We start from the raw sequence: 17,987 nt of genomic DNA, 5'->3' as shown, positions 1-17,987 counted from the left end.
GTGGTTTTGACTTTCACCAACGGCAAGCTTGTAGCGTGTGAATCAAAAGTAACAAATGTGTTATCGCCACAGACTTGCAGACAAATTGGCCCAGATTTTTCTATAGCACCACATCTAACTACATCTGCCGTTAGTTAGACTGGTTCATGCATGTTTAAGGTTAATTTTATTTGTCATAGAGTTTACAGCATGGAAACACGCCCTTCGGCCCAGCTTGTCCATGCTGCCCTTTTTTTAAAAAAAAAACCCTAAGCTAATCCCAATTGCCCACATTTGGCCCATATCCCTCTATACCCATCGTACCCACGTAACTGTCTAAATGCTTTTTAAAAGACAACATTGTACCCGCCTCTACTACTACCTCTGGCAGCTTGTTCCAGCCACTCACCCCCTGTGTGTGAAAAAATTGCCCCTCTGGACACTTTTGTATCTCTCCCCTCTCACCTTAAACCTATGCCCTCTAGTTTTAGACTCTCCTACCTTTGGGAAAAGATATTGACTATCTAGCTGATCTGTGCCCCTCATTATTTTATAGACCTCTATAAGGTCACCCCTCAGCCTCCTACGCTCCAGAGAAAAGAGTCCCAGTCTATCCAGCCTCTCCTTATAACTCAATCCATCAAGTCCCGGTAGCATCCAAGTAAATCTTTTCTGCACTCTTTCTAGTTTAATAATATCCTTCCTATAATAGGGTGACCAGAATTGCACACAGTATTCCAAGTGTGGCCTTACCAATGTCTTGTACAACTTCAACAAGACATTCCAACTCCTGTATTCAATGTTCTGACCGATGAAACCAAGCATGCCGAATGCCTTCTTCACCACTCTGTCCACCTGTGACTCCACTTTCAAGGAGCTATGAACATGTACCCCTAGATCTCTTTGTTCTGTAACTCTCCCCAATGTCCTACCATTAACTGAGTAAGTCCTGCCCTGATTCAATCTACCAAAATGCATCACCTCGCATATTTCTAAATTAAACTCCATCTGCCATTCGTCAGCCCACTGGCCCAATCGATCAATTTGTGTTGTAAGTTGCTGGGAATATGACCTGATATCATCTCAGTGAGAGTAACAGTGCATCTGGGTGACCAGCACAAACAACTGTGTCTCATCTCCTTAACCAATCATATTGGTTATCAGTAATTGATTATATTGAGTATTGAAAGGGACCGAGAAGGAAGTTGAATTAGAGTGAGTGTATTCTGTGTCAAATCAGATGCAGAAAGAGAAATAGAGAGAGGGAAAGAAATATTGGATTAAAAGAGAGAGGGAACAAGAGAAAAAGGAAACGTTAAAAGAATCAATTTTTACTTTAAATTTTACACTTTAAAATCTCCAATAGTTTTTATCTGAAGGGATGTGACTTGTGTGAGAGAGGTCGATGGCAATAATTAATAATCACCATATTGCAATGACAAGATGTAATTTCTGTGGCAAGTTTCGTTTGTGCATACTGCAAAAAATGTAGCAACTTCATATTTTTCAATCCATTTCAATGGATAAAACTATTGGTGGATAGGGCTGACTCAGACAGCAACTTAAAGATATTGGCATTTCAAGTTTAAAGTTTATTTACTAGTGTCACAAGTAGGCTTACATTAACACTGCAGTGAAGTCCCCTAGTCACCAAACTCCGGCACCTGTTCGGGTACACTGAGGGAGAATTTAGCATGTCCAATGCACCTAACCAGCACGTCTTTTGGACTGTGGGAGGAAACCGGAGCAGCTGGAGGAAACCCACGCAGACATAGAACATAGAATAGTACAGCACAGAACAGGCCCTTCGGCCCACGATGTTGTGCCGAGCTTTATCTGAAACCAAGATCAAGCTATCCCACTCCCTATCATCCTGGTGTGCTCCATGTGCCTATCCAATAACCGCTTAAATGTTCCTAAAGTGTCTGACTCCACTATCACTGCAGGCAGTCCATTCCACACCCCAACCACTCTCTGCGTAAAGAACCTACCTCTGATATCCTTCCTATATCTCCCACCATGAACCCTATAGTTATGCCCCCTTGTAACAGACACAGGGAGAATGAGCAGACTCCATACAGACAGTGACTCAAGTCAGGACTCAAACCTGGGTCCCTGGCGCTGTGAGGCAACAATGTGAACCATTGTGCCACCATGCCGCCAACCCCTTTCCCAAAGCTGTGTTTACCATTTTCACATAAAAATAGGAAAGTGACATTAGCTTTGCATTATTTTGAGAGTAAATCATGGTCCAATGTACTCACTAGATGAATATAGTCTTTGTTTAAGTTTCTGACACACATTTCTTTTAACTGATACTTAATGATTTTCAGCATTGAAGGACCCACCTATGTAACGTTGCACAAAAAGACATTTTGTATGGTGTAAATGCAATGGGTACTTGGTTATTAATGCTGTATGTTCCAATGCACAGAATCATAGCCTTGGGTGTCTTATTTCACCTGTAATCACCACTTCACTGCAATAACCACAGGTAAAGACCAAGGCAGAAACAGCAACACTTGTCTTCTGTTGCCAGGCAGTTATCAGAGCTGATTGGAAAAAGAAATCACCAGGGTTCACCAGCCCAAACATGGCAGTCAGAGGCATTGGCACAGAGTTTGCCCATTTTTATTGCCTGTTGAAATCATCCAAAGCCATGTAGCTGGAGGGGGATATGGAATGAGATGGCACAAGTGACACCTGTACCATGGATTTAATGATCCAAAACAAAACCTGAAGGTCGCACTCAACCACCATCTATAGACAGACAGAGAGAGAGACAGACTGACAAGTGAAGGTGCTGGAAATGTTGCGAGAGGCTGGCACAGAGTGCAGAGGGCACATTGTGATTCACTGTACAATGTGTATCCTCATTGCCAATACCAGCAATGTTTTAATCCAACACATCATGGTGCAAGTTGGCAGGTGTTGCTTCCTATCTCGTACAACATTACCTTAAGAAGAAAGGAATGAGCGGAACTTACTGTTTATGTGGTGATCCTGGACCATCTGTGCAGCACACCACACTGCAAAACCAACCAAGTAACCACAAACCACAGCACAACTACAGACAACTGCTCACAAACTGTGGTACTTTCACCCACAGGTGGTACTGAGGCATGACCTGAGGTTGGGGTGGGGTGGGGTGGGGAGGGGGTGTGTACCCATGATATACCATCTAGAATTAAGACAATGCATAAGCCAAGATACTTCTGGTACATACTTGTCTGTCAGTCACACCCCAGGCATCATCCTGTATATTGGTTCATTTAGTTTTATTTCTCAATGCCACACGATGTTGAATTGGAAAGCTGAATTCTGAGGATGCTGAAAATCCAAACTATTAACAGAAAATGCTGAACATACTTGCGATGTAATCATAGAATCCTATAGTGCGGAAGGAGGCCATTTGGCCCATTGAGTCTGCACCGACCACAATCCCACCCAGGCCCCATCCCAGTAGCCCCTTGTATTTACGCCGCTAGTCCCCCTGACACTAAGGGGCAATTCAGCGTGGCCACTCCACCTAACCAGCACATCCTTGGACTGTGGGAAGAAACCGGAGCATCCGGAGGAAACCCACGCAGACACGGGGAGAATGTGCAAACTTCACACAGACAGTGACCCAAGCCGGGAATCGAACAGGGGACCCTGGCGCTGTGAGACAGCAGTGCCAACCACTGTACCACCATGCCGTGCTAATGCTTGAAAGGAAATTCAAAAGACTGCTTGTAGGTGTGACAGAGTTGAGGTGTGTGTGTATGCGCGTGTGTTTTGGGATAAGTGGGTTTGAATTGGTTTTAATGGAAGAGTGTTGGCCAATAGCAACATAATCAGTGCTATTGGCCAGGAACTTTGTATTGCTGATCAAAAAAGCCAACTCCACCTTGGTGATCCATGGTGAGACTCCCCCAGCCTATGGAGGAAATGGTATGCAGCGTGATAGAATCAGGAGGGATAGAGGTACGGAGGATGTTGTTTCCTAATATAGGTGGTTAAAATGGAAGGACATAAATGATGGATAGTAACCCCTTGATTTTCCAGTATTGATGGTAAGTTGCCCTCCCAGCAACACAACTCAGAAAGCTATCACTTTTAAATGTGATACAAAACCAAATGAGCAAATATACAGGCTGATGCTCCAACATGTGACTGACAGATACCTGCCAGAAGTACCTTGTAGTACCAGAAATACCTTGTCTTTATTCCAGGTGACCCAACAAGCCTCCCTTTATCATACTTAATTTATTCTGGATTTCACCAAACCTGAATTGAAGTCACGAGCTCACGTTTCAATGCTATCTTCGCACCTCAATTGTTCCAATGGCATCTGCTGCCATTCCTGTCTATCCTCACAGATTCCAAATTTGTGTTTCAGTGTGCGTCCTGACAAGTGTGGCATAACTCAACTAAATGGAGAAAGGCCCATAATATGCTTGTGCACAGACAGAAGATGATGACAGAATAATGCATTTGAAATTAAGGAAATGGGTCACACTGCATGAATATAAAGCCCTTACCGTACTAAAGAGGGAGCAAAATAGTTACACTGCATGGTGAAATTCTTGATTTAAGTTTCATGTACGGTGAATTGCTGGCTTAAGACATTGCTTGGCTCTTGTTGAGCTGGGAAGTTAATGATCCTGTTTAGCACAGAGCTCTGTGCATGCCTCGATACACAATGTGCAGAGATCTCAGTAACTATTAATATAAATGATGAGGTCAAGTGAGGAGTTTTCCAAGCTCCATGGAGATGGGTCTGCAAGCAATAAAGTAGTGAAAAATCCAAATGCGATGGTCCGACCTCTGGGCAAGTTTCCTGCGTGGCCAGCCAAGGAAAGCAGCAATCCCCATCCCATGGAGGCGAGGAGGTAATCAAGATAATGAAAGCCTCAAATAAGGGCAATTTTCTGAGAATTATGCAGGTTTCCCAGCATTGCATGGGGCTCCACATTATAGAATCATAGAATTCCTACAGAGCAGAAGAAGGCCATTCATCCCATAGAGCTTGCACTGAAAACAATCCCACCCAGGCCCTATCCCCGGAACCCCACATATTTACCCTGCTAGTCCCCCTGACACTAAGGGGAAATTTATGATGGCCATGTTTGGAGCCCAGCAACACTGAAGCTGCCTTCTTGGCAGGAGGTTAGAGGGTCATCAGAGGCTCCTGTAAATGCTGGTGTTGTGGAGGTTCAAGGGTCAAAGGGGTGCAGTTGTATGACCAAATGCAGGAGGACCCTCAGTTCTAGGCCTGTTTTTTTCTTATTAATCCCTTTACTTCTGGACCCTTTCTGGAACATCTCCATTCAGAGGCAGCATTTAGGTCTCCCTCTTCCTCAGCACCCTCATCCCTCCCAGTGCTTCCACGGGCTGGCATTCCTTCCAGCTGTCTAATTGGCCCGCGCATGTCTCTGTTCTGGAGCAGAGGTTGTCAATTCAGCTTGGAAATATAATCGACATTCCTTCCCTGGTGCTGGATGAAATCCTGGAATTCCCTTCCTAACGCTGGACCAACACAAAATGTTCCACAGCGCTTCAAGGAGGAAGCTCACCAACATCATCTCAAGGGCATATAGGGATGGGCAATTAAAGGGGACACTGCCAGTGAAGCCTGTATCTCATGAATGAATATTTTAAAAATAGCCTGTCTCTCTAAACTTGTGCCACTGGGTGTGCAACCAAGAAATGTGGGCTTAGAACAACTGATCTTGAAATCAGATTCCTGACGCCTGTGGAAAAATTCATTCCCAAAAATCCAAGCTTTATAAAAGGGAAAGGACACTGAGATCCTGTGGAGTGCTTGAACATGTTGTAATCCATGTTTGATTTACATTGTTATTAAACCCCAGGAACCGCCAAACCAAAGCAGTGTGGGACTATTTTCTCCAGGGCAGTGACGGGCAAACTAGGCTAGTGAGTGGGCTGCGTGAGTGGCCTTCCTTCATTACAGTGAGCTGCAAGATTGGAATCAGGCTTATTCACTAACCATGACCCCATGAATAAGATTAAATACATTTAATACATGCTGAATGTTTCACAAGTTATAGGAAATACTTAATCATTCATATAATAGTCATCAACTTCAAATGGTAAAAGGGAAGGAAATATTTACACTTACCTTATTTAAAGTACAAAAGTGACAAACAAGCACAACTTCCCACATCCACCATATCGTAACAAGACAGCCTCCTGGGGTAGGGTAATTTTGCTAACTGTACTTGCATAATTAGAATTTGTGGGACGTGCCAGTTGAACTGTGCCAGCGCTGTGATTGAATGCAGGTGGAACACGCAACACCTCATTTCACGTGCTTTACATGTGTTTCACTTTAGTAACATCAGGAGGAGAAAAAAGTAGTTGGGACAGAAACCAGCAGAGACTGGCAACTCTGCACATGGGCAACAGTCAACAACATGTCTCGTGGGCCACACTCAGGAAAGTTGGGGAGGTCAATAAAGGGGGTCACTGCTCCACATCTGCTTGTTTTCCATTCTGGCAAAGTTACAAATGGCCCTCCCCTCACTGTGGCCGATATTCAGCTGTCACCGTCTTTACAAACGGCCTGTTTTTTTAAAGAAATGCTGGTAATCCATGCTGACCTCTTGTGACCTGCTCCCTGAAATTTACTAATTACCCTCAATACAAACTGGGGGATTAAATGCTCCCTGACTCCTCCACAAATCCACAATCAAACTTCCCAATCCCTCTCCTTTGGCTCTGCACCTATCTAAGCCTTTGATTCTCTCTTTATATTTGCCAAACTGTACAGTCTCCTATATCCCTGCCACCTAGTATATTTCCCAGCTTTGCTGCTTAAAAGAACAGATATTCAGCATGACTGCTGCACAACAGGTCCAGCTATCAATTGCTAGATTAAATTTATATGGGCCGTGTACAAACGTATCTCCATCTTCTACTGTTAAATCCTTGTGCTCCAAGGTTATTCTGGAGGACAAGGGTCATCCAAGACTGCTTTCCTCCGTGGAAAAAACATCTCCTCATATTCATTTCCATTACTTTTTTCATCCTCACTTCTAATGTGATGAGTTTGAGGACCCTCTTATTGCTGAGCTTGCCCCTGCCATTGTTTCTGCTGCTTGCTCTACTCTGACCCCAAGAGCTCTGCCTTTTCCCTGTGCCCCACCTCCTGCTTCATTTACCTCCTCACCATCTACCTCCTCCTGCATCTTAACCATTGCTCCGGGCCCGTGCTCACTGACATTGCCAGTCACCCTTTTTCCTTTCATCTCCCAACTTTTCCAATGTTCGTGGGCATTCTTACGAGAATTTGGCAGAGTGTCAGTTTTGGTGAGAAGATTGGCGAGGAACTCTCCAGCTCCACTGGCCTGTTTTCTCTCTGGATTTTGTGACTTTAATTGTATGGGGTGTGCGTCGTCAGTCTGGCGAAGTAAAGCTAGGAGCCTCCTCCACTGAGATTGGGCACTCTTTTCAGAACATCCTCTCAAAACTCTTCTCTCTCTCTCTATGGCTCCACCATTGGTGAGAAGAGTATTCACTCTAAATCTCCCGAACACTCCTTCAAGTCACCTCCTCATTATACTCTCCTCCTTTAAGAATCTGTTCCAAATCCATTTTTTGACCTCACTCTCAATTCCCCATCCAATTCTATGTTAACATCAATTCCTCCTGTGTATATTTTTGTAAAGTGCTTTGGGAAATTTCCTATATTAAAGTTGTTATTTAAAAACAGGCTGTTGCTCCCACAGGCCATCAACTCCTAAAAGAAACAGGCCAAATTGGCATTGACATTGCAAAGCCCTCCCAGACTAACAGTGGACAAGACATCCTCAATGTGAAAATTCATGTTGATTCTGTAGCTGTTCCTGCAAAATCTCAAGTTGTTCCAAAAGCTATTTACAGTCTGTCAAATTTCCACCTTCTGGACCAGACAGAATAGGAGGAGTCCATCTCTCCAATGACTCCCATTCCCCTATTTCCCCATGTCTCAAAACCAGCAACCTCGGGACCAAGGCTATACTGGATTTCAGACCTTACCGGATTTCAGGTCAGGCGGTTCAGGTCAAGTTGGGTCAGGTAGAGTCAAGGGTCATTCAGAGTGCAGGAATAGACCTGTGCAAGTGGCGAAAGGGATAAATATCAGACGCCTAGGTGAATTGTCAAACTCCTTTTTTAAATTTTACTCAGTTAATTTTTTTTCTCTTTGTTCATGGGATGTGGGCATCACTGACTGGGTCAACATTTATCACCAATCCCTAATTGCTCTTGAACTGAATGGTTTGTTAGGTCACTTCAGCGGGCAGTTAAGAGTCAACCAAAAGAGAAAACGCTGGAAAATCTCAGCAGGTCTGGCAGCATCTGTAAGGAGAGAAAAGAGGTGACGCTGAGTCCAGATGGCCCTTTGTCAAAGCTTTGTCATAAAAACCCACCTGATTCACTAATGTCCTTAAAGTCTGGCCTACATGTGATTCCAGACCCACAGTAATGTGGTTGACTCTTAATAAGCTTTGTCTGCCAAAGCTTTGACAAAGGGTCATCTGGACTCAACGTCGCCTCTTTTCTCTCCTTACAGATGCTGCCAGACCTGCTGAGATTTTCCAGTGTTTTCTCTTTTGGTTTCAGATTCCAGCATCCGCAGTAATTTGCTTTTATTAAGAGTCAATCACATTGCTGTGGGTCTGGAATCACATATAGGCCAGACTTTAAGGACATTAGTGAATCAGGTGGGTTTTTAATGACAATTGACAATGATTTCATGGTCATAATTCCAGATTTTTATTGAATTCTAATTTCACCATCTGCCGTGGTGGGATTCAAACTTGGGTCCCCAGAGCATTACCCTGGGTCTTTGAATTACAAGTCCAGGGACAATACCACCATGCCACCCCCCCCCCCCAATTAAAATTGATGCATGGCACATTCTAAACATGTCCAGTTTTTGGACAATTTGGGTTTTTGTATGGCAGGATTTGAGACTTTGCTGCAATTAAATACTTTCCTTTTCAAGTACACGTTACATTTTCTTTTGAAAGGTAGTATCAACTCTACTTCCTTTCAGGCAGTGCATACCAGATAACTCAGTGCATTAAAAAATTATCTCTCGCCCTTCCCCTAAAATCTGTGTCCTATATATCTTCCTATCGAGTCTGACAAATCCCTCACAATTTTGAACACTTCTATTTAATTGCTGCATAACTACTTCTGGGGAGAACAATCGCAACCTCTTCAGTGTCTCCACACAACCAAAGTCCCTCATTCCTGGTGTCATTACAGTCTGTCAAATTTCCACCTACTGAACCATACAGAATAGGAGGAGTCCATCTCTCCAATGACTCCCATTTCCCCATGTCTCAAAACCAGCAACCTCGGGACCAAGGCCATACTGGATTTCAGACCTTACCAGATTTCAGGTCAGGCAACTGAGCCCATTCCAAATCCTTGATATATAATCACTGCCCAATATTCAGCTTTAGGTTGAAAATAGTAAATAACTTTTTAATATCCAACACAAAGCTACTCAGGAGTTTGCGGCCTTGATTTATCTTCCACATTTATTGTTAGTCCAGAGAGGAAGTGACGGGCAATACTCCATCCATTTACTTGCTGACTATATTTTATATAATTTCGGTTAGAGCACCATTGTAGCAACATAGAATGGATACAGCACAAGGGAAGGCCCATTTGGCCATCGTTCTTCTGAGCTGACTCTTTGTCAGAATCTAGCCCTTTCCCTTTTGAAGGTTATGATTGAATTTGATTCCTCCACTTTCTCAGTCAGTGTATATTCCAGATCAGAAGAAATTCATCTCATGTGGCCTCTGGCTTTTTAGCAACCACCTTGAATCCATGCCTTCTGGTTACCAAACCTTCTGCCACAGTTTTACCTTATTTTTTCAGTCGAAGCCATTCATTATTTTGAACACCAATCCAAATTCCTCATAACCTTCTCTAAACAAAGGAAAATGACACCAGCTTCTCCAAATCGCTCCACTTATCTGAAGTCCCACATCACTGGTACATCATTCAGGGAATCTCTTCTGTATCCTCGCCAAGGTTACAATGGGAAAAGAGGGAATGTTGAAACAACAGCAACAAAAGAGCTAGGATTGAACACTGTTTAATCAGAGCGTTTAGTTAGTGATAGTAACTGTGGGCAGTGAGGCCATATTCTTACAATAACTAATGCTTAGCTACACAAGTGTGTAACAGAGCTGGATTACATCGAGATCATTCGAAAGTGAAAGTCAATGATTGTGGTGCATGAATTAGAAACCAGTTATGTCAATCAGCTCAAACAACCACAGTAACTGTATATAGTGGAAACTGAGAAATTTACAATAAATAGCAGCCTAAAATTTACTGTAAATGTGTAACACCTATTTTAATAATTACAGTAACAGGTGGAATGACAGTGTTGGTGAGTACAGCAACAACTGGGAGGATAACAAACTGGAAAACATCTTGATAGAGTCAGTGCCATCCAAGGAATGAAAATCTTGAACCAATCACATTTAAGAGAATGAAGATCTTAACCAATCACCTGCAAGAGAATGAAGATCTTAACCAATCACCTGCAAGAGAATGAAGATCTTAAACCAACCACCTGGAGCTGTGGTTATAAAAAAACAGCTAAAATCAAATAGAATATCTTCAAGGAGCAATAAACATTAATATGACATCAACTAGAAAGTGTGGACCATTAATACAGAAAGAAAGAAATGCAAAATCTGCAAAGTGGTGGAAGCTGGAAAAGTGGAGCATCATGAGGTTCCACCCTAAACACGTTAAAGAAGCCATCCCCTATGGACAAGCCCTCTGCATACACAGGATCTGCTCAGATGAGGAGGATCGCAACAGACACCTCCAGACACTGAAAGATGCCCTCATAAAAACAGGATATGGCGCTCGACTCATCCATCGACAGTTTCGATGCGCCACAGCGAAAAACCGCACCGACCTCCTCAGAAGACAAACGCGGGACACAGCGGACAGAGTACCCTTCATCATCCAGTACTTCCCCAGAGCGGGGAAGCTACGACATCTTCTCCGGAGCCTTCAACATGTCATCGATGAAGACGAACATCTCACCAAGGCCATCCCCACACCCCCACTTCTTGCCTTCAAACAACCACACAACCTCAAACAGACCATTGTCTGCAGCAAACTACCCAGCCTTCAGGAGAACAGTGACCACAACACCACACAACCCTGCCACAGCAACCTCTGCAAGACGTGCCGGATCATCGACACAGATGCCATCATCTCAGGTGAAAACACCATCCACCAGGTACACGGTACATACTGTTGCAACTCGGCCAACGTTGTCTACCTGATACGCTGCAGGAAAGGATGTCCCGAGGCATGGTACACTGGGGAGACCATGCAGACGCTACGACAACGGATGAATGAACACCACTCGACAATCACCAGGCAAGAGTGTTCTCTTCCTGTTGGGGAACACTTCAGCAGTCACGGGCATTCAGCCCCTGATCTTCGGGTAAGCGTTCTCCAAGGCGGCCTTCACGACACATGACAACGCAGAATCGCCGAGCAGAAACTGATAGCCAAGTTCCACACATGAGGACGGCCTCAACCGGAATCTTGGGTTCATGTCACACTATCTGTAACCCCCACGTCGTGCCTGGGCTTGCAAAATCTCACTAACTGTCCTGGCTGGAGACAATACACATCTCTTTAACCTGTGCTTAACGCTCTCTCCACTCACATTGTCTGTACCTTTGAGACTTGATTACCTGTAAAGACTCGCATTCCAACCATTATTTTGTAAATTGAGTTTGTGTCTTTATATGCCCTGTTTGTGAACAGAACTCCCACTCACCCGATGAAGGAGCAGCGCTCTGAAAGCTTGTGGCTTGTGCTACCAAATAAAATACCTGTTGGACTTTAACCTGGTGTTGTGAGACTTCTTACCATAATTAGCGTGGTCAGTGCTGGGCCATGAAAGCCAAGATCCCAGATGCTTTGCTAATCTCTCTCTCAATATATACCACTGCCTTCAAAGATCCCAATGCACATACACCTATCCTCAGACATTTCCACCACCTTCAGCTTGGTGTCACTGCCAAATACATCGCTTCCTCCCCCTGTCAGCAATCCAAAGGGACCGTTCCCTCTGTGACATCCTGGTTCACTCTTCAATCATTCCAACACTCTTTCCCCTTTGCAAGCAAACACTGGAGATACAACAGCTGCCCTTTTACCACCTCCATCCTCACTGTCCAACGTCTCAAATATTCCTTCCAGGTGAAGCAGTGATTTACTTACATTTCTTTCAATTTATTCTGCTGCATTCACTGTGCACAATGTGGTCTGCTATACTCTGGGAGACAAATTGTAACCAGGTGACCACTTTGCAGTACACTTCTAGTCAAGCCCCGACCTTTTGATCACCTGCCATTTTAATTCTCCACTCCCATCCATATCCACTTCTCTGCCATTTGGCTTTGTACACTAATCCAATGAAGCTTCACATAAACGAGATGAGCAACACTCCATCTTTTGATGAGGTACTTTATAGCCTTCCAGACTGGAACTCTGAATTCACCAGTTTAAGATCATAACCGCAGTTTTGTTTTTGGGTGGCAGGTTTTGGCGATGACTTTTCTTTTTCCCCCCTTACACCTCCTCCTCCACATCTTTTCTCTTTCCTTGTCCCATTCCGACCCCCTATGTCTTACACCATCACCCCTTTCATCATTCAATCGCTCTCGTCCCCTCCACTCCATCCCAGATCTTTCCTTGCCCCCCCCACCTCCCTTTGCCCATTTCACTTGCTGGAAACCCATTTCTAACTTTTCCCCCAGGTCTGAAGTAAGGTTAACTCTGTTTCTCTCTCCATCAATGCTGCCTGGCCTGCTGAGTATTTGCAGAATTTTCTGTTTTCATTTCAGATTTCCAACATCTGCAGTTTTTTTGCTTTGAAACAGGGACAGGATGATGGGTTTGCACAGAAATGCTGTCAGAAAGCCGAGCCAATGCGAAGAAGCATGGGGAATCTGACAGCAGCTTTGCACAGGACATTGCACAAAGCCATCCTTTCCACAGAGATATAGACAACTACATTCACACACTTCGGGACCCAACCATAATGTAGTGTCTGATGGCCAATGTCTCCGCTTCCACTGCAGCACAAGCAGAAATTACCCAATGTCTGGCTGCTGCATTGGAAGCACATTGAAGTATGGAAAGCTCAACTTCCAGCGTGGAAGCTCAAGACTGCTGCCATCATGGGCTTCAGCATATCACAAGGATTGCCAAGGTGCCAGCCCAGGGAAGTGGCAGCGGCTCTGTGGGTCATGAACCTGCTGATCTTGGAGTAGACAAACCCTGGGTGAACATGGCTAATAAGGCAGGATCTGGCCAAAGTTGGCAACAGCTCTTTGTGGGAAGTGGAAGAGGAAACGGAGGAGCAATAAGTTCAGGGAACCCTGGAAGTCGAAGACAATTCAGGACTGAATAAGGCAGAAGAGAAAGACTTTTAGCAGGTCCAAAGGGAACAATTCAGCTGCAGTCCTAGAGGAATATAGGAAGTGCAAGAGGGAATTTAAGAAAGCAATTAGAAGAGCAAAAAGGGGGCTTGAAAAATTACTTATGAACAAGATTAGAGAGAATCCTAAGATATTTTATAAATACATTAAGAGGAAGAGGTTAACCAGGGAAAGTGTGGGGCTCATTAAAGACCCTGGGGGCAATGTGTGTGAGAAACCACAGGACACTAGAAGGGTGTTAAATGAATACTTCTCATAGAAATCATAGAAACCCTACAGTACAGAAAGAGGCCATTTGGCCCATCGAGTCTGCACCGACCACAATCCCACCCAGGCCCTACTCCCATATCCCTACATATTTTACCCACTAATCCCTCTAATCTACGCATCCCAGGACACTAAGGGGCAATTTTAGCATGGCCAATCAACCTAACCCGCACATCGTTGGACTGTGGGAGGAAACCGGAGCACCCGGAGGAAACCCACGCAGGCACGAGGAGAATGTGCAAACTCCACACAGACAGTGACCCAAGGCGGGAATCGAACCCAGGTCCCTGGAGCTGTGAATTCCGCACACGAGGACGGCCGAAAACCGGGATGTTGGGTTTATGTCACACTATCAGTAACCCCCACAGCTTGCCTTCTGGACTTGCAGAATCTCACTGGCTGTCCTGTCTGGAGACAATACACATCTCTTTAACCTGTGCTTAATGCTCCCTCCACTCACATTGTCTGTATCTTTAAGACCTGGTTGGCTGTTGATATTCGCATTCTAAATCAGTATTCTGTAACTTGATTTTGTGTCTCTGTGCCCTGTTTGAGAGCAGATTTCCACTCCATCTGGCGAAGGAGCAGCGCTCCAAAAGCTAATGGTATTTGCTACCAAATAAACCTGTTGGACTTTAACCTGGTGTTATTAAAACTCTTGCTGTGAAGCAGCAGTGCTAACCACTGAGCTACCGTGCCGCCCATTAGTCTTCACTCAGGAAAAGAATGTCGGTAGAGAATTCAGGAAAAGGAATTGTGAGGAATGTACACAGTTTGAGATAGGAAATTAGATGGTATTGGAGGCTCTGATGAGCTTAAAAATTGGCAAATCCCCAGGGCCAGGTGAATTGCATCCCAGGCTGCCGTGGGAGGCGAGGTAGGAAATTGCAGTGTCTCCAACACAAATTTTTAAATTCCTCTCTGGCCATGGGGGAAGTCATGATGTGGAGATGCCGGCGTTGGACTGGGGTGAACACAGTAAGAGTTTTAACAACACCAGGTTAAAGTCCAACAGGTTTATTTGGCAGCAAACACCATTAGCTTTCGGAGCGCTGCTCCTTCGTCAGATGAAGTGGAAATGTGCTCTCAAACAGGGCACAGAGACTCAGAAATCAAGTTACAGAATACTGAATAGAATGCGAATCCCTACAGCCAGCCAGATCTTAAAGATACAGACAATGTGGGTGGAGGGAGCATTAAGCACAGGTTAAAGAGATGGGTATCGTCTCCAGACAGGACAGCCTGCAAGTCCAGGAGGCAAGCTGTGGGGGTTACTAATAATGTGACATAAATCCAACATCCCGGTTTAGGCCGTCCTCATGTGTGCGGAACTTGGCTATCAGTTTCTGCTCAGCGACTCTGCGCTGTCGTGTGTCGTGAAGGCCGCCTTGGAGAACGCTTACCTGAAGATCAGAGGCTGAATGCCCGTGACTGCTGAAGTGCTCCCCCACAGGAAGAGAACAGTCTTGCCTGGTGATTGTAGAGCGGTGTTCATTCATCCGTTGTCGTAGCGTCTGCATGGTTTCCCCAATGTACCATGCCTCGGGACATCCTTTCCTGCAGTGTATCAGATAGACAACGTTGGCCGAGTTGCAAGAGTAGGTACCATGTACCTGGTAGATGGTGTTCTCACGTGAGATGATGGCATCTGTGTCGATGATCCGGCACGTCTTGCAGAGGTTGCTGTGGCAGGGTTGTGTGGTGTCGCGGTCACTGTTCTCCTGAAGGCTGGGTAGTTTGCTGCGGACAATGGTCTGTTTGAGGTTGCGCGGTTGTTTGATGGCAAGAAGTGGGGGTGTGGGGATGGCCTTGGCGAGATGTTCGTCTTCATCAATGACATGTTGAAGGCTCCGGAGGAGATGCCGTAGCTTCTCCGCTCCGGGGAAGTACTGGACGACGAAGGGTACTCTGTCCACCGTGTCCCGTGTTTGTCTTCTGAGGAGGTCGGTGCGGTTTTTCGCTGTGGCACGTTGGAACAGGTCGGAATGGGGGAAGTGCCAGAGGACTGGAAGACAGCTAATGTAGTTCCACTTTTCAAGAAGGATGGTAGAGATGAACCAGGGAATTACAGACTGGTGAGTCTCATGTCAGTAGTAGGGCAACTATTGGAGGAAATGTTGAAGGAGAGAATTAACCTTCCCTTGGAAAGGGAATAGTCAGCATGGCTTTGTCAGAGGGAGGTCATGCCTAACAAGTTTGATAGAATGTTTTGAAAAGGTGATCTAATACATGGGTGAGAGAAGTGCAGTTGGTGTAGTTTACATGAATTTTAGCAAAGCCTTCGACAAGGTCCCATGTGGGAGACCGATTGAGAAGGTTGATGCACATGGAATTCAGGGAAAATTGAGGAGATGGGTCCGAAACTGGCTTAGTAATACGACAGAAGGGGTGGTGGCAGAAGGCTGCTTGAGTGACTGGAGGCCACTGTCCAGTGGCATACCACAAGGGTCCCTTAACATTTGTTATATACATAAATGATAGATGTGGGGAAAAATAGAGCCGTTAATAATGAAGGTCATAGGTTACAGGAAGATATAGATAAGTTGGTCAGATGGGCAGAGCAGTCGCAGATGATATTTAGCCCTGATAAGTGAGAGGTGATGTATTTTGGAAGAAGTAACAAGACAAGGGACTATTTAATGGATGGCAGGACACTAGGAAGCTCAGAGGAATAGATGGATCTTGGGGCTCTTATTCGCAGATCCTTGAAGTCAGCAGAGCAGGTGAATAGGATAGTTAAGGAGGGATATGGGACACTTGCTTTTATCAGTTGTAGCACAGAGTACAAGAGCAAGGAGGTAATTTTGGAGCTGTACAGAACATCGGTTAAGATGGGATAGAGGATACAGAGATTCACCAGAATGTGCACTTGCATCCACTATGGCTGCCATTTTGCATCTCTCAGGTTACCTATAGACTCAAAAAAAAACACAGCATGAAGCATCCGAATTTTGTGCCAAGTGTGGGGAGCTGTTTTTAATCTCAAACTCAGAAGGAACTCAGACAGTGGTTTTCTTCTTTTATCCAACTTCCAATTTCCATTCTCAGTGTGCATGTCTGAACAGCCACTTCCTCTATCACGGGACAGAAGAGTCTCCTGTGGAAAAAGTAACTTGAAATCTTTTAATCATTCCCAGGTTTGAGATTTGGATTATTGCCTTTAACCTTTTACTAAGTTTCCATTATGTAATTTCTCCTCTTCAACCACCTAATCAGGTTGATAATGCTGTAACAAGGAGCGGATGGCCACACTCTTGTTTTGAATGGGTCCTATTGTCCAGAAGCCTCGACTCTTCCTCCTTACAGGGGACACCAGCCTCCATGCATGTGGTGGTGTCACCAAATTCATGATAAACACCAGTCAGACTACATTTAATCAGTTTCAAGAGATCGTTGCTGCTTAAACCATCGAGACTGTTAAAATTGTGGCTGAGACAAATGTAGCCCAATGAGGTCAAAGATATTTTAAAAAATGTAACTCCAAATTTAAATACAAGTTTACATATAAAAAAAACCACATTTGGTTCCAAACAAAATGCTCCTCTAAAACTTCAATGCCATTTTTATGGGTATAATTCATAAAATCAGCAGAGTTTAGTAACTGATTATCATTACCAAATGTTATATGACTTGGATTTATTGTTTATGCTTTCCAATGTTTAAGAGGAATACCAGGGTGTGTGTTTTACCATACGTAGAGTTAGCAAATGTTGACCTTACACTTTGGTTGCTGCTGCTGCTTCGAGATTGGCTGTTCTTGCTTTACATTGGGCAAACCAAATGCAGATTGGGTGGCAGCTTTGTGGAACACTCATGTACAATTAGTGTAAGCCCCCACCCGGTTTCTGGTCACGTCACCTTTATTCTCCACCCTGCTCTTAGGCTGACCACCTGTGTCCCCTCAGCCTCCTCCAGTGTTCCATTGGAGCTCAGGAGCGTGACCTCATCTTTCAATGAGCTGAGTTACAGCCTTTGAACTCGCGTTGGATTTCAAGTTTCAGACTCTGTCCTCTCCTCCCATTTTGTTTCCTGTTTTTCTTTAGATTTTGATTTTACTCATTTTGCTTTTGGATGGCAGCTGTTCAATAGACTGTCATTTACACCTCTTCTCATCACAGCTTCTGTCCCCTTAAATCTCCCATTATCACTTCCTTTGGCCCTGCACGACCAACCCATCTGGTTCACTAATGTCCTTTAAGGATCCACAACTGTCAGCAGGCAACTAGGGATGGGCAATAAATGCTGGCC

This window comes from Mustelus asterias, chromosome 17 (genome assembly GCF_964213995.1).
Source record: "Mustelus asterias chromosome 17, sMusAst1.hap1.1, whole genome shotgun sequence".
In the NCBI taxonomy this organism is placed as follows: Eukaryota; Metazoa; Chordata; class Chondrichthyes; order Carcharhiniformes; family Triakidae; genus Mustelus; species Mustelus asterias.
This window is presented reverse-complemented; position numbering follows the sequence as displayed.